This window comes from Cebus imitator, unplaced genomic scaffold (assembly GCF_001604975.1).
Source record: "Cebus imitator isolate Cc_AM_T3 unplaced genomic scaffold, Cebus_imitator-1.0 Scaffold785, whole genome shotgun sequence".
Classification (NCBI taxonomy): domain Eukaryota; kingdom Metazoa; phylum Chordata; class Mammalia; order Primates; family Cebidae; genus Cebus; species Cebus imitator.
The window spans coordinates 311,758-329,486 of NW_016108100.1; the positions used below are offsets into that span (position 1 = coordinate 311,758).

The window sequence follows — 17,729 nt, forward strand, 5'->3', positions numbered from 1 at the left end:
GAGGTGTGCAGCCTTGGGATCCTGATAGCCTCAATGATGCTCTGGCTTCAGCTTTAAGAAATACATCAGAAGACATTTCCACAATCAAACACTGTGCAAGAGCTGGTTAACATAGGAAGTTTAGCAAGAATTCAGTGCGGCTGTGTGGGTCTAAATCGTTTTAAACACTTCTGTGTTTTTATAGCGTTATATTTAGAAACCTCTAAATAAAACTCATGGAGAGTGTTGCAATAATATACATTTTTTAAACTCACTAATTGAATGTTGCCATTACAAGTGCTATTTTGGACAATCTGCTAAATATGTAATTTAGGAATTAAGATTCATATCTTACAGGATACGCTAATTATTCCTTTGAATCCGTTTGGGTACTTTCTGAACACACACACAAAGTCTTAAGAGTTGACGATATCCACCCTTATACTCCATGGCACAGAGGTCAGGCTGCTAATAACGCAACAAGCATGGGCTCAGCATAGTCAGGAGAGCACAGACCCAGGTGTGGCCACAAGGCCCATGCCTTTTCAGTCCAGCAGGCTCTGGCTCAAAGCAGCAGAAGTTCTGTTTATTAAACCACAGCCAATTTTCCTAGGGCTCCCCTCCATTGATCTCACACAGGTTATAAAAATGACGTAGAAGTCAAGACGGCAGCACCTGGAAGATTCTTGAAGCCTCCTTCCATGGCTGGACTGTGTGCTCATGGCTGCAAGTCTGCATCCCACGCCTCAGTAGACAGCAGGCACAACTGAGCGGGCAGCCGAACAGCTGCTCCTGGTCCCTTCAGAGGTCCCCGCTTAGGAGCCACGCCCAAAATGGAAACCAGACCACGCAGGGCTCTGTGACTTGCACAGTAGCACTGCCACCTCCTTTCCTGTGAGGCATCTACTTCTATTAATACAGTCTGAGAGAGCGTTCACTGCTTCTGAAGTCACAACCCAACAATGATTCGCTCTGACTCACACTGACCGTGGAGAAAACTCCCCAGAGTGACTCAGACATGCGGCAGATGAAGGCCTCCTTTCCATCCTCAACACAGGCAGTAGTTTTGGGTCTCGAGTGTCTCCCTTTTGTTCCAAATCAAATTTTTCTTGACGAAGAGCCATGATTTCAGACTATTAAGATGCTTGCAGATCTGCAACGGGCTTCACCAATCAATAATAAAAGCTACTTCTGTACCAAGACTCACCGCCTGCCCCCAGTGCAATCCAAGCAGGGGATTCCATGGTGCACACCCATAAACAATGCTTCCTGCATCTCACAGGGCAATAGCCATCTGTGCTCAGACCCCCCATATCTCCCTCACATACAGTTTTCCAGCAGAGCCAAGGAGATGACAGTGCAGGCAAACCCTTCCTGTGCAAGCAAAGCTCACTATGTCCCTGACTTTCTCTGCTCTCACCCCATCATCCCCTGTAGTCCTGGACACAAGCAAAGGAAGGAAGAATGGAGTAGGAAGCGTAGGGCACAAAGAGCAGAAGAGAGCTTCGATGTCAAAGTCCACGGGGCACATTGCGGAGGAATGAGTCCTCGGAGGAAGAGTAAATTGAAAAACAAGAGGAACAAAGAAGAAACAAGGAGAGAGAAGGAGCGCACACACTGAGCAACCACTTTGCCCGCCCCTCACTCCCCCATGCTGTGTGTGGGTCAGTGTGATCATCCCGCAGACAAAAACAGAGGGGCTGGGGAAGCTGGCCCACAGGCGCCTCCATACGCTCCTCCACTTCTGCACGCCGGCTGCCCTGCCCCCGGTCCAGGTGGCAAGGAGCTTTCAAGACCATTGCTGCTCAGCCCTTGCTCTCTGCTCTAGTCAAGGGGTGTGCCTTGGATGAACGAAGTACAATCTTTTCCTAAAGTCACAGGAGAACAGAGATCAATGAAAAAGAACACTGCGGAAGGGAAGAAAGATAAACGACCTTGGGGTTTCTTCAGTGTATCAAAAGGAAGAAAAACGTAACCACTGAGATACGTGGGATCCTGATACATGGGAAATCAGATGGAGAAAAGGGGCTACAAGTCAGCAATGACCAGAAATCCAGAGGGTTGTGCAGGCCAACACGGATGGGGGCTACAGAAAGCACTACGGTGACTGTCTGAGGCCAGGTTGGGGCTGGTAGCCGCATGCTGGAAAACTCAACACACAGCACATGCGGCCCTGTGGGGGCCAAAACTCTGGCATGGCCCGGCACGAGCAGGGCTGTGCAGAGTGGGTGTGCACACACCACAAACACACACACACCAGGTGGTTCCCCACTGTGGAGACACATAGGGCAATGTCTCATGAAGTTAAAAGGATATCAGGATCCAACAGTCCCACTCCTAAGTATGTGCTCCAGGAAAAGTAAGAGTTTGGATCATACAAAGCCAGCGTTTCCCACAGCTTCACTCCACTTCACCAAATCCCAGAAAAAACACAGATATCCTTCAGATATCCCCACTGAATGAATAAACAAGACCCGGAGCAGCCGTGCCTAGAGCATCACTCAGCAATGAAAAGCAGCACTGCGATTCACACAGCCATGCAGATGAGTCCCAAATGCACCTCCATGAGTGAAACAAGCCACAATTGTATGACACTCTGGAAAAGGCAAAATCACGAGACAGCATACTGGGGTCAGGGAGGGGATTGCAGGGAGGGTGAATACATGGGGGTTTGGGGTGGTGAGGCTGCAAGTGAAAATCCACAGGTGAACAGCAGAAAGGCAAATGAGGGTGTATATACATTTTTTTTTAATTAACCAGAATGAGAAAGACCCAAAATAAAACACCAGCTCTAAGCGGTGAACCTAAGGGAATCACAAATGAAGAACACGATGCCAAGGAGGTGGGAAATAGGACAGCACCCATGGTGCTGAGCAAACACCACTTCCACTGGAAAGCGTGAGGCCAGAGACAGAAAGGCCTGTGTGCAGACACCATACCCTCGAGACTCAACCTCTCCGTGTAGAGCTGTGGGTTAGCAATTCTGGAAAGACTGTGCACACATCAGGACTGGATGGGTAAACATGGTGCGTGCTGACAGCTGGGCTTCTCAGGACGGAGGAGACAAAGCACAGGAGGCAAGGACAGCTGGGGATGCTGGATGGAGCCAGGGTCAGGGTGTCCACCAAGGGGCCCCAGGGCCCTGACGCACCCAGAGCAGGGAACACCCCACACCCACATCTCATCTCTAAGCAGCACTCCGCAACAAGAGAAAACAGGGCTCTCTGGGAAAGTGGTGGACTCCAGGAAAGGGGCAGGAAAAATCTAACTTTAGAGCATCTTGCAGTGGCCGATAATTAAAAAAAAAAAAAAGTTTAAAAAAAGATGAGGGTAAATCACAGGACACAAGAGCCCACCTGTGAGAGTTCCCAGTGGCCAAGGCTACAATAATGTGAATGAAGCAGATCAGCAGAGCACTGGGTCACAGCCATGAAGTGAAAAAGACATGGAAGTAACTGACATGAATGACTGATTAAACGGGGCTGAGGGGCAGAGTCTCCCTCAGCAAAGAGTCCCATTAGGAAACATGCAAGAGATGGACAGACAGAAACCACCCTGTGACCACAGTGATGAGCCCCACAGCTGAGATGTACCATGAATGTTTGAACTAGCAGAATAAGTTTTTCTAAGAAATAGGGGCTGGGCGTGGTGGCTCACAGCTGTAATCCCAGCACTTTGGGAGGTAGAGGAGGGAGGATCACTTGAGGTCAGGAGTTTGAGACCAGCCTGGCCAACACGGTGAAACCCTGCCTCTACTAAAAATTCAAAAATTACCAGGGCATGGTGGCATGCACCTGCAGTCCCACCTACTCAGGAGGCTGAGGCAGGAGAATCATTTGAACTCGGGAAGCGGAGGTTGCAGTGAGCCAAGATCGTGCCACTGCACTCCAGCCTGGGTGACATAGCAAGACTCTGTCTCAAAATAATAATAATAAAAAAAGGGTATTTGCATATTCTCAAAGCATCTTCCCCAAGATACTTAGTAATTACCAGAAAAAAGCCGCAGCCATGCATTTAGAAAGGCTTCTGCCAGGTGACCATGGTGACCACCACCCGCGACAGAACATGGTGACTTCACACACCCCAACATCACACACCCAGACGGGCACTACATCTCTGTTATGACTTTCCGTTCAAAAATGCGTAACTTCAACCTAATCATGTAGAACATCAGACTAGCTCCAACCGAGGAACAGCCACAAAACACCCAGCCAGTGCTCTCGAAGAGGCAGGGGCACGACAACAGGAAAGACTGGGGAGCAGTCTCTCCTGTCCCAGAGTGCAGTGTGGGACCGGGGCCGCCAAACACAAGGGGGCTCCCGGACCAGATCCTGGCACAGGAAAAGGACCTCAGTGGGAGAGCCAGCAAGATCTGAATGCAGTCAGGACTTGTGCCTGCTGTGCCAACACCTTACAGCTTCTGATAACTTATACGGAGGCTCACAAGACGTTATCCTCCGGAAAGCTGGCGGACAGTGTGCGGAAACATTCTCCATTACTTCTGCAACTTTTCCGTCAGTGTAATGTTATGTCAGAAATTTCCCAAAAGAACATGCAAGACACACGAGAAAGACAAAAGGGCAAATGGCCCGATGGTAATGAGTCATCCCAAAGGCCATGTCAACAAACCTCAGGTGGGAGAGCCCCAGGCCAGCCCACAGTCTGGGCAGGAAACGTCGGGCCTTCCCCACACAGGACACAGCTCCCACCCTGCAGTGCCGCCTGGCCAGGCCTAACACTGGTGGACACCATCCTCCCTCAGGACACAAGGTATATGGTCCTAGGGCATCTTTCCTGAAGGAAGCAATTTTCAAAACTGAAAGCTTCACTGCTGGGATCTGCATCTTGCAGGACGCCACCCTGCAGCAAGGCCCAAGCTGACATCACTTGATGGCGGGATGCTTCATGAAGATGAGCACGGCTATGACTTGGAGACCCAGGGCTCCCCCTGAACCCAGAGCCCACCACTGGTGCAGTGTAGAAGCACCCAGGCAGAAGGATGCAAGGCTGCATTCACACCACAGGGCGCCAGCTCAGGACCCTTCCCAGCAATCCCGGCATGTTCCGGGGTCGTAGGGCCAGAGAGGGTACTGGATAGGAGCTCCACATGCCATGTAGACGCTGGGGCTGCAGGCACTCAGTCCGCATGGCTCCCACATGAGCACATCCAGGGAAGCCACGGCCCTGCTGCAAGAAGTCCCAGGAGACCCTGAAGTGTGTCCCTGGCAAAGAGGGCAGTAGAAATGAAGTATTTGCAATGAACAAGTGAAGGCCCACAGCAAACACCCAGATGAACACGGCTATGACTTGGACTGTGGTTTCTTAACAGGGTCCAACAACTACAACCTGTGGGCAAATCCTATCTGCAGCCTGTTTTTGTAAGTAACTTTTTTTCTTAAACAAAGTTTTGTTGGAGCACAGTCATACAGAATCAAATACGAATAGCATTGTCGCCCTCATAGCACAGTGGCAGAGTTCAGCATCTTCAACAGAGACCCCACCCCCTACCCAACAAAGCCCTCTGGCCCTTCACGCAAGACACTTGCCAGACCCATCTTTTGAGGCCCACAGGTAGTTCTGGGCTCTCGGTAAGGATCTGCGTTGCAAACACAAGGGCCTTAAAGCCCTGCTTTCCAGTGAGCACTGCTGCACCAGCAGGGAGCCTTCCGGACCAGTGTAGCAGAAAAGAGCGGAGCACCTGGGAGACCTGCCAGAGCCCAAACAGCTGGAGCAGCACCCGCTCAGTCTGCTATCCTAGGCCCGCGACCCAGGGCTCCCTAGAACCTGGGGCCCACCACTGACGCAATGTGGAAGCCCCCATGCAGAAGGACGCAAGGGGCGCTGGCTCAGGACCCTTCCCAGCAATCCTGGCATGTTCCAGGGTCATGGGGTCAGAGGAGGCACTGGATGGGGGCTCCATATGTCGTGTCGACACCAGGGCTGCAGGCACTCAGTCTGCATGGCTCCCGCACGGGCACATCCAGGGAAACCATGGCCCTGCCCCCAAGGTCCGGATGAATCCTGGCCAACAAGAAGGACATGCCATTCGTGGCCTGCATGGAGCAGTGGGAGCAGAGGGAATGCAGTGAGGCACAGCCTGGGCACTGCCATCAGGAGGGGACAGTGGCGGGTGCTGCAGGGAGAAGCTCTCAGGGCATGACTTCCCATTCCTTCTGCCCCAGGCCAACAACCCTCTCCTGCCAGCATCCCACCACCTCAACACAGAAGGGGGCTGCACTGACAGAGACCGTGGAGCGGGGATCAGGCTCAGTGGGAATAGGGCCCAGCCCCACTGCCCACCACTTAACCAACCACACTCTCTAACCAATATCCCTCTGTTTCCTCAACACGAAATAAGAGCCAAGGCAACCATAGAAAGAGCTGAAGGGCATGAGAGGACCTCACTGTCCACATTGGCATGTTGGCTGCTGCTCCCAGCAGTCCCAGCTGCAGGCTCCTCTTAAGCCCCCTTCCCAGTACCACAGGGAGCAAGAGCCAGGCCTGGGGAGTAGAGTGTGTGGGTGCAGCTGGAGGGCAGGCAGCTGCATGTGCGCCGAGCGCTGGAGGATGAACGAGACTCAGGCCTGACTCATCTCATGTTCCTGAAGCACCTAAAGTGGGCTGCACACAGCAGGTGTGGAACAAACGCCTCCTGAACAGAGCGACAAGGAGCCTCTGTCCTCTAAGAGATGAGAATCTCACCAGGAAGGATGATGGAGCAGCAAGCCCCCAGAGAGCCAGCACAGATGACAAATGCCAGGGCGGGGAAATCAAGGTGTCCCCAGCAAGACCTTAGGTGGGCAGGGCCTGGATAAGCCAGGTACTCACACGTGGCAGGCCAGCGCGGGGGGGCTCATGTGTGTAAACAGAGCTGTGGGAGTGGCAGTTAGCGGAAAAGCAGTAACAGGTCATGTGTCATACTGGTGCAGGAGGCCCAGGTCCATCTGGCTGGAGCAGAAAAGCCAGAGAAGAGACCTGAGGAAGAGGCAGGACAGGCCATGGGACCTAGCAGAGAGTATGGCATCTGGATGTCCCAGAGTCCGTGAGAGGGCCTTAGCTGAGGAGGCAGGCACATCACCACGTACAAGGAGGTCTGCACCCTGCCTCTGCAGGCCTGGGCAGTGCTGCACAAAGTCCCAGGAGATCCTGAAGTATGTTCATGGCAAAGAAGACAGTGGAGATGAAGAAGTATCTGCAATGAACAAGTGAAGGCCCACATCAAATACCCAGCATGGCACAGTGCTGATCACCATCTGAAGACAAAGAAACCCGACTTCGGGAGCTCCCAGTGCAGCCAGAGAGGGTGTCCAGGCTCTGACACTGGGAACACAGCCTTTTCTAGAGCTCAGGCTGGCAGAGACAGCCAGGCAGGCAGCCAAAGCAGGCAGGAAAGACCAGAAGCAGCTAAGAGTCTCCTGTAATACTACGTTCCCCGGGTCCCTCCTTGCTGAACAGCCTGGCAGGCCCAGGGGCCACTGCCAGGGAGAAGCAAGGCTCTGTAGGGAAGCTGCACCCCATTCCCAGGGCATTTTCCCAAGCCAAGTCAACCCCTGTGCAAACTCACAGGCAATCCAGCTCCACAAGCATTTGCTGGTGCAGATAGAGGCTGTGAGAAACACACAAACGGAGGCCGCCACCAAGGTCGTGGTCTCAACTGACAGGAGGCTGCCAATTCACAATGAGGAGGGGTGATATGACACGGCTTGACTGTGTCCCCACCCAAATCTCATCTTAGTTTCCATGATTCCCATGGGTCATGGGAGGGACCTGGTAGTAGTTACCCTCTCACTGCTGCTCTCATGATAATGAGTAAGCTTTTGAGAGATGTGACTGTTTTAAAAGGGGCTTTTCCCCTTTTTGTTCAATGTTGCTGTTCTCATGATAGTGAGTGAGCTCGAGAGATGTGACCGTTTTATAAGGGGCTTTTCCTCCTTTTGCTCGGCAGTTCTCCTTCTTGCCACCATAGGAAAAAGGACGTGTTTGCTTTCCCTTCCGCCATGATTTTCATTTTCCTGCAGCCTCCCCAGCCATGATAAACTGTGAGTTAATGAAACCATTTTCCTTTATGAATCACCCAGTCTCGGGTATGTGTTTACTAGCAGCGTGAGAATAAACACAGGATAGGGGACGACAGAAGCCCTGCTGGGGAGAGGACAGCATCAGGAAGTGCCCAACCATGAGGGGTGTGTCTCCATAGAGCCCCGCTGGCCTTTGGGGCAAAACAACTCACTTGTATCCATAAACATCCCAACAACTGCCGGACACTGGCATCCCTGGCCCCAGTCCCTTCCATAGTTATGGCCCCTTAAGTATACCCCAAATGTTCCCTAGCATCCAGCAAAGGGCAGGACAGGAGAGGATCAGGTTGCCTGACTGCCCTAGAAGTCTCCAGCCCATGAGGCCAGCTCAGTGTCCCTTAACCGCCCTCCACCCTGTGCAGCCAACACTCATCCCAAGTGGCCAGCTGGCCACTCCTGACCACGATGCAGGATACTGTGCTGCCAGGGGTGTCACTTAGCTGCAGCCTGTCAGACCCTCCACTGGAGTGGACAGGGCAGCATCCAGGGTACAGTGTCAGCCCTACTCTGGGGGCTCCTCTGCAGAACCAGTCCCATGCATGACACACGCAGAGTGTGATCAGTGGTCACATATCTCACCAGCACACTATGGAGGTGAACCCTCCCTCCTGACTAGCAGGGCCTCCCCCAGTGCTGCCGTCAGGCTCCCAGAAGCAAGGAGGTCAGCCCCAAGTGATGTGTGAGAGCCACAGGAGCTTGGCCATGTGGAAGCGTGTGCACACAGGGGTCTGCCCAGCATCTGCAGCGCACGGTATGAATGTGGCAAGACGCAGACCACTCAACATGCTGGGCCAGTATTTTCTCCCCAACAAGCCTTATCAAGGCTGTTGTCGGTGACAGGTCCTCAATGTCCAAGTTCCCTGGGGCAAGTGACAGGAAGTGAAGGAACAGGGCCGTCCCTCCCAGCCCCTCCCCACACACTGCCTCCACCACAGGTTCGTGCCGTCTCAGGGCAGGCTCAGCTCAGTCTTCCCTCGGGATGAGGCACTGCCATCAGCTGAGCACGCCCCTCCAAAACCCACATTGCATCTCACAGGCATTTCACAGGTGACATGAGGCACGCACAAACACATCCATAGCATTCCACAGCCATGTGGGTCACAGCCTGCTCTCAGAGGAGAGGTGCCCAGCGAGTGTCCTCCCATCTCTGAGCCCTGACCTGCAGTGCAGACCTGGAGCTGAGCTGTCCTCCATCAAGGCCACAGGCTCCATGCACCCAGCTGCCCCTGCTCACCCCAGCATCCAGCCCCGCATGATGGTCTGCCTCCCAGATGCCCTCGCTGACAAGCAGGAGCTGTCGGGCTCGAGCTCCAGGGCTACAGGGTGAGTGCTGCCCAGTGCTGCTGGCAAAGGGGTGTTTTCACAAAGCAAGGAGGTTCACACCAGGCAGCCCGGCCTCCTGCTGTGTTTCATCTACTCTGAAATTTCTCCTGTCCCAGTGCCCTCCTTTCCCTCCCTCTCCATTCTTCCCTCAAAACAAGTGACCAGGCCTGGTGTGCTGGTTCACATCTGTAATCCTATCACTTTGGGAGGCCGAGGAAGGCGGATCACTAACTCAGGAGTCTGAGACCTGCCCAACCAACATGGTAAAACCCCATCTCTACTAAAAATGCAAAAATTAGCCAGGCATGATGGCATGTGCCTTTAATTACCAGCTACTTTGGGAGGCTGAGGGAGGAGAATCGCTTGAACCCAGGAAGCGAGTTCAAGCTTCCTGGCGAGTTCAATGGCCAGGATCATGCCATTGCACTCCAGCCTAGACGACAGAACGAGACTCTGTCTCAAAAACAAACAAACAACAAACAACAACAAAAAGTGAAGTGACCAGAGGAGTGCCCGCTCCCTGGTTCACAGACATGAGAAGCTCCCAGGCTGTAGCTCTCTGTAGCGCCTTCTCTACCATGTCTCTGTCACACACCCTTTCTGACAGTGAGCCACATAGTTTGGGACGGGAGTGAGAGCCCTCCACCTCCCACCCAGATGCACTGGGCAGGAGCTATCGTGGGGTGCACACTCTCTACAGCTGTGCAAAGCTGTGCAATGCCACAAAAGCAGCTCTTTACATCCTCCCAGCCCTGCGCAATTTGGCCCCAGGCAGCTCTCAGGCCCCGACTGTGGAGACAGCACATGCCGGTGCTCTGGCCCCCATGCAGATGTCAGAGGCCTCCAAGCCCTTGACTTAGCAGCAGGTGAGCTAAGGCTGCAGGACAGAGGGCTGGAGATCTGGGGGGCAACCTGTGCTGAGTGACAATGTACCCTGAAACCCAAAGTGCTGCCGAGGAAGGAGAGCCTGCCAGTCCAGCAGGGGATCCCCAGCATGGTCCCGGCCACACCCATGCGGCTTACAGAGGGCTGCTACCCATGTCCCGCAACAACTGTTCCAGACCCCTGGGCTCTTTCCCACTGGCTCCTCGCTGGGGTCCATGACTCTGATCTCGGATCTCCCCTCATTCCAAGCATCCAACCAAGAGCTCCTTATTCCGCAAAAGCTACCCTCAGCATCCTCCTCGCTCCACCTCCTCCCAGGACTCGCCCAAGACATCCCTAGCAATGCCCCAGGTGGAGAAGCCCTGGGTGGAGAAGCCCCAGGTCACACTCTCCAACCTCCCATCAGGCCCTCTGGGCTCTCCCTGGGACCCGGTGGTGCCTGCCTTTTCACTTATCCAAATGAAGCAAAGCCTCCTGCAGTCAAGTGCCTCATGCTGGGTCGGTGGTGAGGCAGCCTCCTCCTCTCTTGGCCCTCTCCACCTGCTGGCTTTGCCCAACACAGTACCCCTTCCCCTGCTGCCTGTCTTTCAGGACCATTCCTTACAGCCTGACCACAGTGGCATGTGCTCACCCCAACAGCCACGCCTGTGTGTTACAGCAAATCACACCTCCTAAAGTCTCACCTAGCTCAACGCCCTCCATCACTTTCTCCCAGCTGATAACAAAGGCAGCGCTGCAGCGGCCAGCCTCCATAGCCAGCACCATCCTCTGAGAAAGCCCAGGACTATGACCACCACACCCTGGAAAGCATGGGGTGGTGGCCATGGGGGTCACCACCCTGCAATATGCATGGCTTTCCCAGAACCTGGCACCAGGAGGAGGCACTGGCAGTGCAGGCGCCAAGCTGAAGCCCAGACGTCGGTGCTGCCTTCTGCCAGGCTTCCTGCGCCCCATGGGTCTGACTCTTGCCCAGCCTACCCAGAGGCTTCCTCAGAGCCAGGACTGTGTGTTCTGTTGCTTTGTTTCCCCAACACCACAAAACCAAGGCATTTTAGAAACATAATAATTATCTAAGGGCATCACTGTGTGAGAGACTTGTAAACAAGAGCATATGCCAAGAAAAGCAGGGGTGCAGGACAGGAGGCAGGAAGGCAGTCTGTGAACCCCTCATGGGAGGAACTCGGGGGACAGCAGAACTTTGGAGCTGCCTCTGTTTCTAAGGCTGCAGGCCGGGATCAGAATAGGGTCCCACCAGGCTGGTGTGGCCTCCAGGGCAGGGCAAGAAAGGTCTTCACCCCTTCACCTGCTCCAGGGCAGACACAGACCCCGGCCTCAGGGAGGCCCAGCAAGGAAGACAGGCAGCTGCCATCACAGCACGAGTGGACTCGAGGGAGCTGGGCCTAAGCGGAGTTGCATGGTGATGGCAGGGCTCCTGCAGAGACACACCAGCCCCTGCTGTAAGGACACTCCTGGCGCGGGCTCCCGGGGCAGGGGTCCCGCCACAGCATTCACTAGGACGAGCTAGACCAGGCAGCTCTGGGGCCCTTCCTGCCTGAGGCCTCGTGATCTCAGTCCCCCACTCACTGATTGGCCCAGTTTCCACATGAGGTGCAGGCACTGGGCACTGCCAGGAGGATAAGCCCAGATGTAGTTCCTCCACCTAGGGGGCCCTCTCCCAACCTCTGCTCAGCATTTGAGAGAGGCCTCCACACCCAGGCCGCCAGCAGCTGCCGGGCACAACAGGGACAGGCAGGGACGAGGGAGGCTGCAAATATACCACACACACTTGGTCCAGGCAGAGCTCAGGAGCATGGCCCTGCCTGGAGCCCCCCTGGGAGTGGCAGGCACGGCCTCATAGCTGCTACAAGAGGCTCATCAGCAGACTCACGGTGCCCAGGGGTGCACTGCCAGGCAGGTGCTCACTGACACTGTCCCCATGAATCAGGCTTCATTAGAAACCACAGACCTCAGAATAACAGGCCTCTGGGCTCCTGGGAGGGAGCGGAACAGGACTACACTGTGGATCAGGGCATCCTGGAACTGTCACCAGCAGGAGGCTGCTCAGGCCCAGAACCAACCTGGCCAAACTCAGCCTCTGGCACCAGAGCCTGGTGGGGAAGGGGCGGGTAGGGAGGGAAAGCCCACACCTTTCCCTAGTTCTCTATGAGCCCAATGACATCCAACCTCCCTTGCAGGCCTGTATACTCCAGATGATGAGATCTGTCTGCCTCACTCTCCATCCTCTCCAGCACCAGGCAGGGGCTGGCACAACAGGAATGCCGGCCCATATAGCAGCCAGATGGGCTTGGATGAGTGGACACCTGAGGAACCAGCAGAGGGGCACAGAAGGGCCAGGGAGCCAAGATGTGCCAACACACTGGGGAAAAGACCCTGGGTGTTAACAGTGGCTTCTGGAGCAGGGACAGGGAAACAAGAGGGACAGAGAAACTCTTGGAAAAAGGCCTCGAGTCTTAACAGTGGCTTCCTGGGGGAGTCTGGAGGGACAGGGAGAACTGCCTCATGTCATCCACAGGAAAGCCATCACTAAGAGAGGTCGGAGCAGTAGCCACCCTGCATGTGGCCAGCGGGCTGGGGAAATGCTCAGACTGCCCATGTCAGACCTGTCCACCTCATGTGCCTCACTGAATCTCACACCTGAAAGTGTCTTAAAATATTCTCTAGCTCCTTGATAACTATCACTTAAAGCAGCCAATCACCAGGTCCTGGCACCATAAACCAAGGAGCTGACTCTGGCCTTCTCCAGGCAGATGAGAGGCAGGAAGGATATGGCCTTGGTCAGAGAAGACAGCAAGTCAGCTCCAGTGCTGGGGCCATGCCTGCCAGCTATGCAGGTGCACAGGTGATGGAGCTAATGCTCACCCCCAGGCACAGCTGGGAAGTCACATGGTTGTGTCCAGAGCTGCACATGTGCTGCCACGGTGTTGGTGTGAAGCTGACGCACACCCCCAGGCGCAGCTGGGAAGTCACAGGGCAGGATGCATCCAGAGCTGCACATGTGCCGCCATGGCGTCTGTGTAGGTGGTGACGGCCGCAGCCCACCCAGCACCCCTGCCAGGTAAGCTTCCCCCCCCCCCACCATCTGCCTGTCTTGCCCTGGTAGGGAAGCGTACAAACAAGGCGGCTGGTACTTCGCCTGCCTCTCTTCTGCTGAGTGTGGCTTAGAGAGCAGGAGGAGAGCTCAACTGGCTCAGGGACTGAGATGAAACTGCACGTCACAACCCAGTGACACTGTAGGAGGGCTCCCAGCAAGCGAAACTGGGCTGGGGTGTGGGACAGAGGGCACTGGCGAGCACCTGGTCCTGTGTGTGAGCACAGTTGACACTAGGTGGGCTCTGTTTGTGCTTGAGCTGGTAACAGTTGGGTTTCCTTCCCTACCATGTAGGAGAGCACCCCAGTCCACCCAAGGAACACACCACCCACCAAGGGCACACAAGAGAGGCGTCAACACCCCCAGAGGCAGCAGCCTCCAGGCGAGGACGGCCAGGACGTGCCATCTCAGGAAGCGAGTCGGAGGCAATTAAGCCTGTTTCAGAATGGGCTTGGCAGGTGGCGCCGAATCGATAGATCCTCTGGCAGCGCGGCACTGCAGGTGAGGAATCAATCAGGTAAATGCCTCCCAATCTGTTCCCACTGTGCGAAGAATCAGCGCTGTTTACCACTCAGCCAGAAATAAATAAATAAAGCTGCCAATTAGCCAGCACCCCTTTCCACTGTGGCAAGGGCTTTTTAGCTTCTTCAAATACACCAGGGCCCTGCAAAGCCCTGCACAAAAGCGATGGCCCCAGGACAAGAAATCGGTTTCGAGCAGGGCTCCTCCCCTAGGTGGGGAAGCTGCGCACAAACCTCCAGGAGCAAGGCGAAGGCCCCAGTAGCCCCAGTACAGATGCGGCCAGGAGCCCCTAGCTCTCCACGCCCCTGCTCACCCTGCAGAGCAGCAAGGCAGGAGGGGCAGGCCACAGGGCAGAAGTGCAGGACCCACTAGGATCGAGACCCGGAGAACAGGCAGGCCCACCCATACAGGCCTCTTCCAACACTCCAGGGGCACAAGGGCTCTGAAGAGCCTCGCACAGGAGCAAAATGCACAAACACAGGGATGTGGAACTGCCACAGAGCATGGAACCAATTCGGACAGCCGGCCTGCATATTGTCTACCCCAGCCAACAGAGACAGACTGCCCAGGGTCGCGGTGGGGACAGGATGGCTAGGAGGACTCCGGCAGAGAGGAGGTCATGAAGCTCTCTCTCTGTGCTCAGCAAGGAGCATCTGGGGCTCCACAACTCCCCAGGGGCTGACCTGACGGGTCTTCATACACCATGGGAGGGGCGGGCCCAACCCACCCCACCCCACAGCACCCCTGCCCCACCCTTGGTTGCTGCGGGCCATCTGGCAAGGATGGTGAGCCCACAGCACCACCACAGGGTGGGTAGCAGCACCCCTGCCCCACCCTTGGTTGCTGCGGGCCATCTGGCAAGGATGGTGAGCCCACAGCACCACCACAGGGTGGGTAGCAGCACCCCTGCCCCACCCTCCTCTGGGTCAGGAGACAGCCATTCCACCTGGAATTCCAGCCATTCCACTTCCTCAGTGCCAAGCACGGTCACACCACACAACAGAGGCACCTCCGGGTGAGGGAGGATGCCAGGTCTCTGCCAGGGATGCCAGCAGGCCTCTCTGGGGCTTGAGGAGGGTGCAGGAGCTACAGGTGGCCAAGGACAGAGGCAGCGGCAGCGGCCCCTCAGCTCCAGGGCAGGAGACACACAGAGATTCGAGGATGCAGGTGGTCTCAGCTCCACATCCTGGGCCCCTGCCCATGCTGGGCTCCCTGCCTGCACTAACAATTGAGTCCTCACAGCAACCCTAAAAGTCCCTGTCCCCAGGTCTGCACTTTACAGGTACAGGACCTGCCACAGAAAGGTCACATCAGACCCCAGGTTATGAGGCACACCAGCGGCACAGCAGTGGCAGGACAAGTCACTGCCACAGTTGCCAGGTGTCCTCTAGCAGGTCCTGGACCCGAGGGTGGGAGTGGCACCATGAGGCAGGTGCCGACAGAGCAGGTGGGTGTGGTGCCCTTTCCCATGACCCTGATGACGGGACAGATGCCTGGCTGGGGACAAAGAGGACAAACAGCAGCCCTGAGATGAGTCGCCCACAGATCCTTCCTCCTAATACTGGCCCCACATGTGCCCTGGGCAACAGCTCAGTGGCAGGCAGTGATGCCTCTGCAGCCTGGTGAGCGAGCTCCACCATACTCTCAGGACAAAACTGTAACATGGCATCTGAGATATCCTGCGAACATTTACGAATTCTCACCTGCCCAGGTGCCAAACCCATTCCAGCTACAACTCCCACCAGGTGAGGCAGAACCTCACTGGCAGGAGGCTGGCTTGAGGTTTCTGACAACTCTAAACAGGGCAGTGAACCATGGGCCCTCTCACTCAGAGGCAAGCACCCAGAAGCGCCGGGCAGCATCAATGCTCCAGAAACTGCAGATCAGTCTGAGGTCCTACCTCCAGCTGAGGGCTTCCTAGGATCACTTACTGCAGCTCTTAAAAACAAACTGGGGAGACAATATCAAGAGAGGCTCCTGACATTTGTACTGCTTTAAAATCAGAAGAATGGACAAAAGTCAGCTTAAGTGTCTGTTTAAGAGCGAGCCAACACTGGCATCTGAGATGCAGCCCATCAACCCCTGGCCCGCAGCCCCTGGGCCTCCTCACGTTTACGGTGTTGCAGGCAAGAAAGCGAGCACAGCCAGGCGGCCTCCTAGCGACGGGTCATCTTCCGTGGGCTGCTTTCCACAGGCGGCTGAGGCCCGCGGCGCTGGAGCAGTGGACTCGAGGACAGGCCCAGGCTTCAGTCCTCACTGCCACTTCCTGCTGGGCGAGGGATGGCACCCCTACCACATGGCCCCGGTTCCAGCAAAGACCTGGCAAGAGGCTGAAGGACAGTGCCTCGAGAGCCAAGAACAGACACATGCAAGGCTCAGAGTGCAGCCCATGGACAGGAACAACCTACAAAGAACAACCCTTGGAGGGCCCCAGGTTGAAGACTCCACCTAGAAAAGGGTGGTAACAAAGGCAGCTTCAAATTCCATTTTCAATAAACGCACAGGCACTCGGGCACACAGCAAATGTGGACCAGATCACTGGAGGCCCCCAGCCCACACACGCAGGAGCCTGGAGGTCCTGTGCACAGCTGCAGAGCCATCTCCCTTCTCAGGCCTGGGGACACCTGACCCGGCAGCTCAGGCGAGGCACAGTGAATGTGCACCAAGTGGTCACTAAGAACAGACATCAGCCGATACTGCCGGCCTCCTGAACACCAAGCACACACCAGGCCTGACCCAGCTCTGAAAGAGTGAGGAGGCTCAGGAGCGTCTCTGAGGACTGGCCTCTTCTGGCACTCAAGAGTTTTAAAACTCTCAAAAAAAAAAAAAAAAAAAAAACCCCACGCAAGTTTAGTAGGTTCCTTCTGTAAGGAGGCAGAGTGATCACTGGGCAGCTTTTATGCCTGTCATCAGCCGCACAGTGAGCCACGAGCCTCCACCCACCAGGTGCTCACTGACACTGTCCCTGTGGGTCAGGCTTCATTAGAAACCACAGACCTCAGAATAAATAACCCCCCTTCACACTGCCAATAGGACATTTCAAACAATGGCAGATTACAACTGAGAACCTGGGAGAAAGCCACCGGGCTGAGTCACATCCAAGGCCGCATGCCCAGGGAAAGGCAGAGCAGATGAGGGTGGGATGAGGACATGTGAACATCCTCCTGGAGGGGGCCTCTTAACAAACCCACTCTGAGGACAGTCTTGCACAGTGCTGGCCTGACCGGCTTGTTCCAGTGCTTGGGACTGGCGTGAGCCCACGGGCCTTTGCCAGTCTTGAAGTGCCGCAGAGAAGACATCCCCGCCCTACCCTGCTTACCATGAGGAGGAGATGGACGCAAATCTGAAGTGATCACGGGGTACAAAGGAGCGGCACCCCGAAGAGCCCCAGCAAGACACAGGAGGCTGTGGAGTGGGGCCCGCAAGGGAGCACCCAAAGGGCAGGGGAAAGAGCAGAGGAGGAGCTGGGGCTAAGAGGCTGGCAGGGACAGCATGGCACGTTTGATCCAGGGAGGATTCTCCTGAGGGCGATGGACACAAAGCCTCTTGTAAAGCTGCCCTGGGCTGTGCCATGGAGCAGCAGCTGCACACGAAGGAGAGGGCCTCAGGCCACACACACTGGCAGGAAGGACCAAGGACCAGATGTCAGGAACCAGGAATAGATGGGCATGAGGGAGGGAGCAGAAACAACTGGGGAAAGGCAGCAGCCTGGAAAGGAGGAGATGGGCTGGAGAAGGCACTTGGGTGGCATGGAACTGCGAGAGGTCTGAGACCCACAGGAACACACCTGCGACTACAACCTCACACCCACCAAAGACCCCTGCACTCCAGGA

General features: G+C 55.5%; 1 protein-coding gene across 1 annotated transcript in view; it reads right to left on the reverse strand.

Annotated features, from left to right (window-relative positions):
• The window catches only part of LOC108297239 (mitotic spindle assembly checkpoint protein MAD1), a 293,725-nt gene extending 276,435 nt beyond the window's left edge, over window positions 1–17,290 (reverse strand). The window contains exon 1 of the mRNA XM_037735355.1: window positions 17,216–17,290. The gene's annotated coding sequence lies outside the window, so the exon portion shown is untranslated. The remainder of the gene's footprint in view (window positions 1–17,215) is intronic.
• Between the last annotated feature and the right edge of the window lie 439 nt (window positions 17,291–17,729).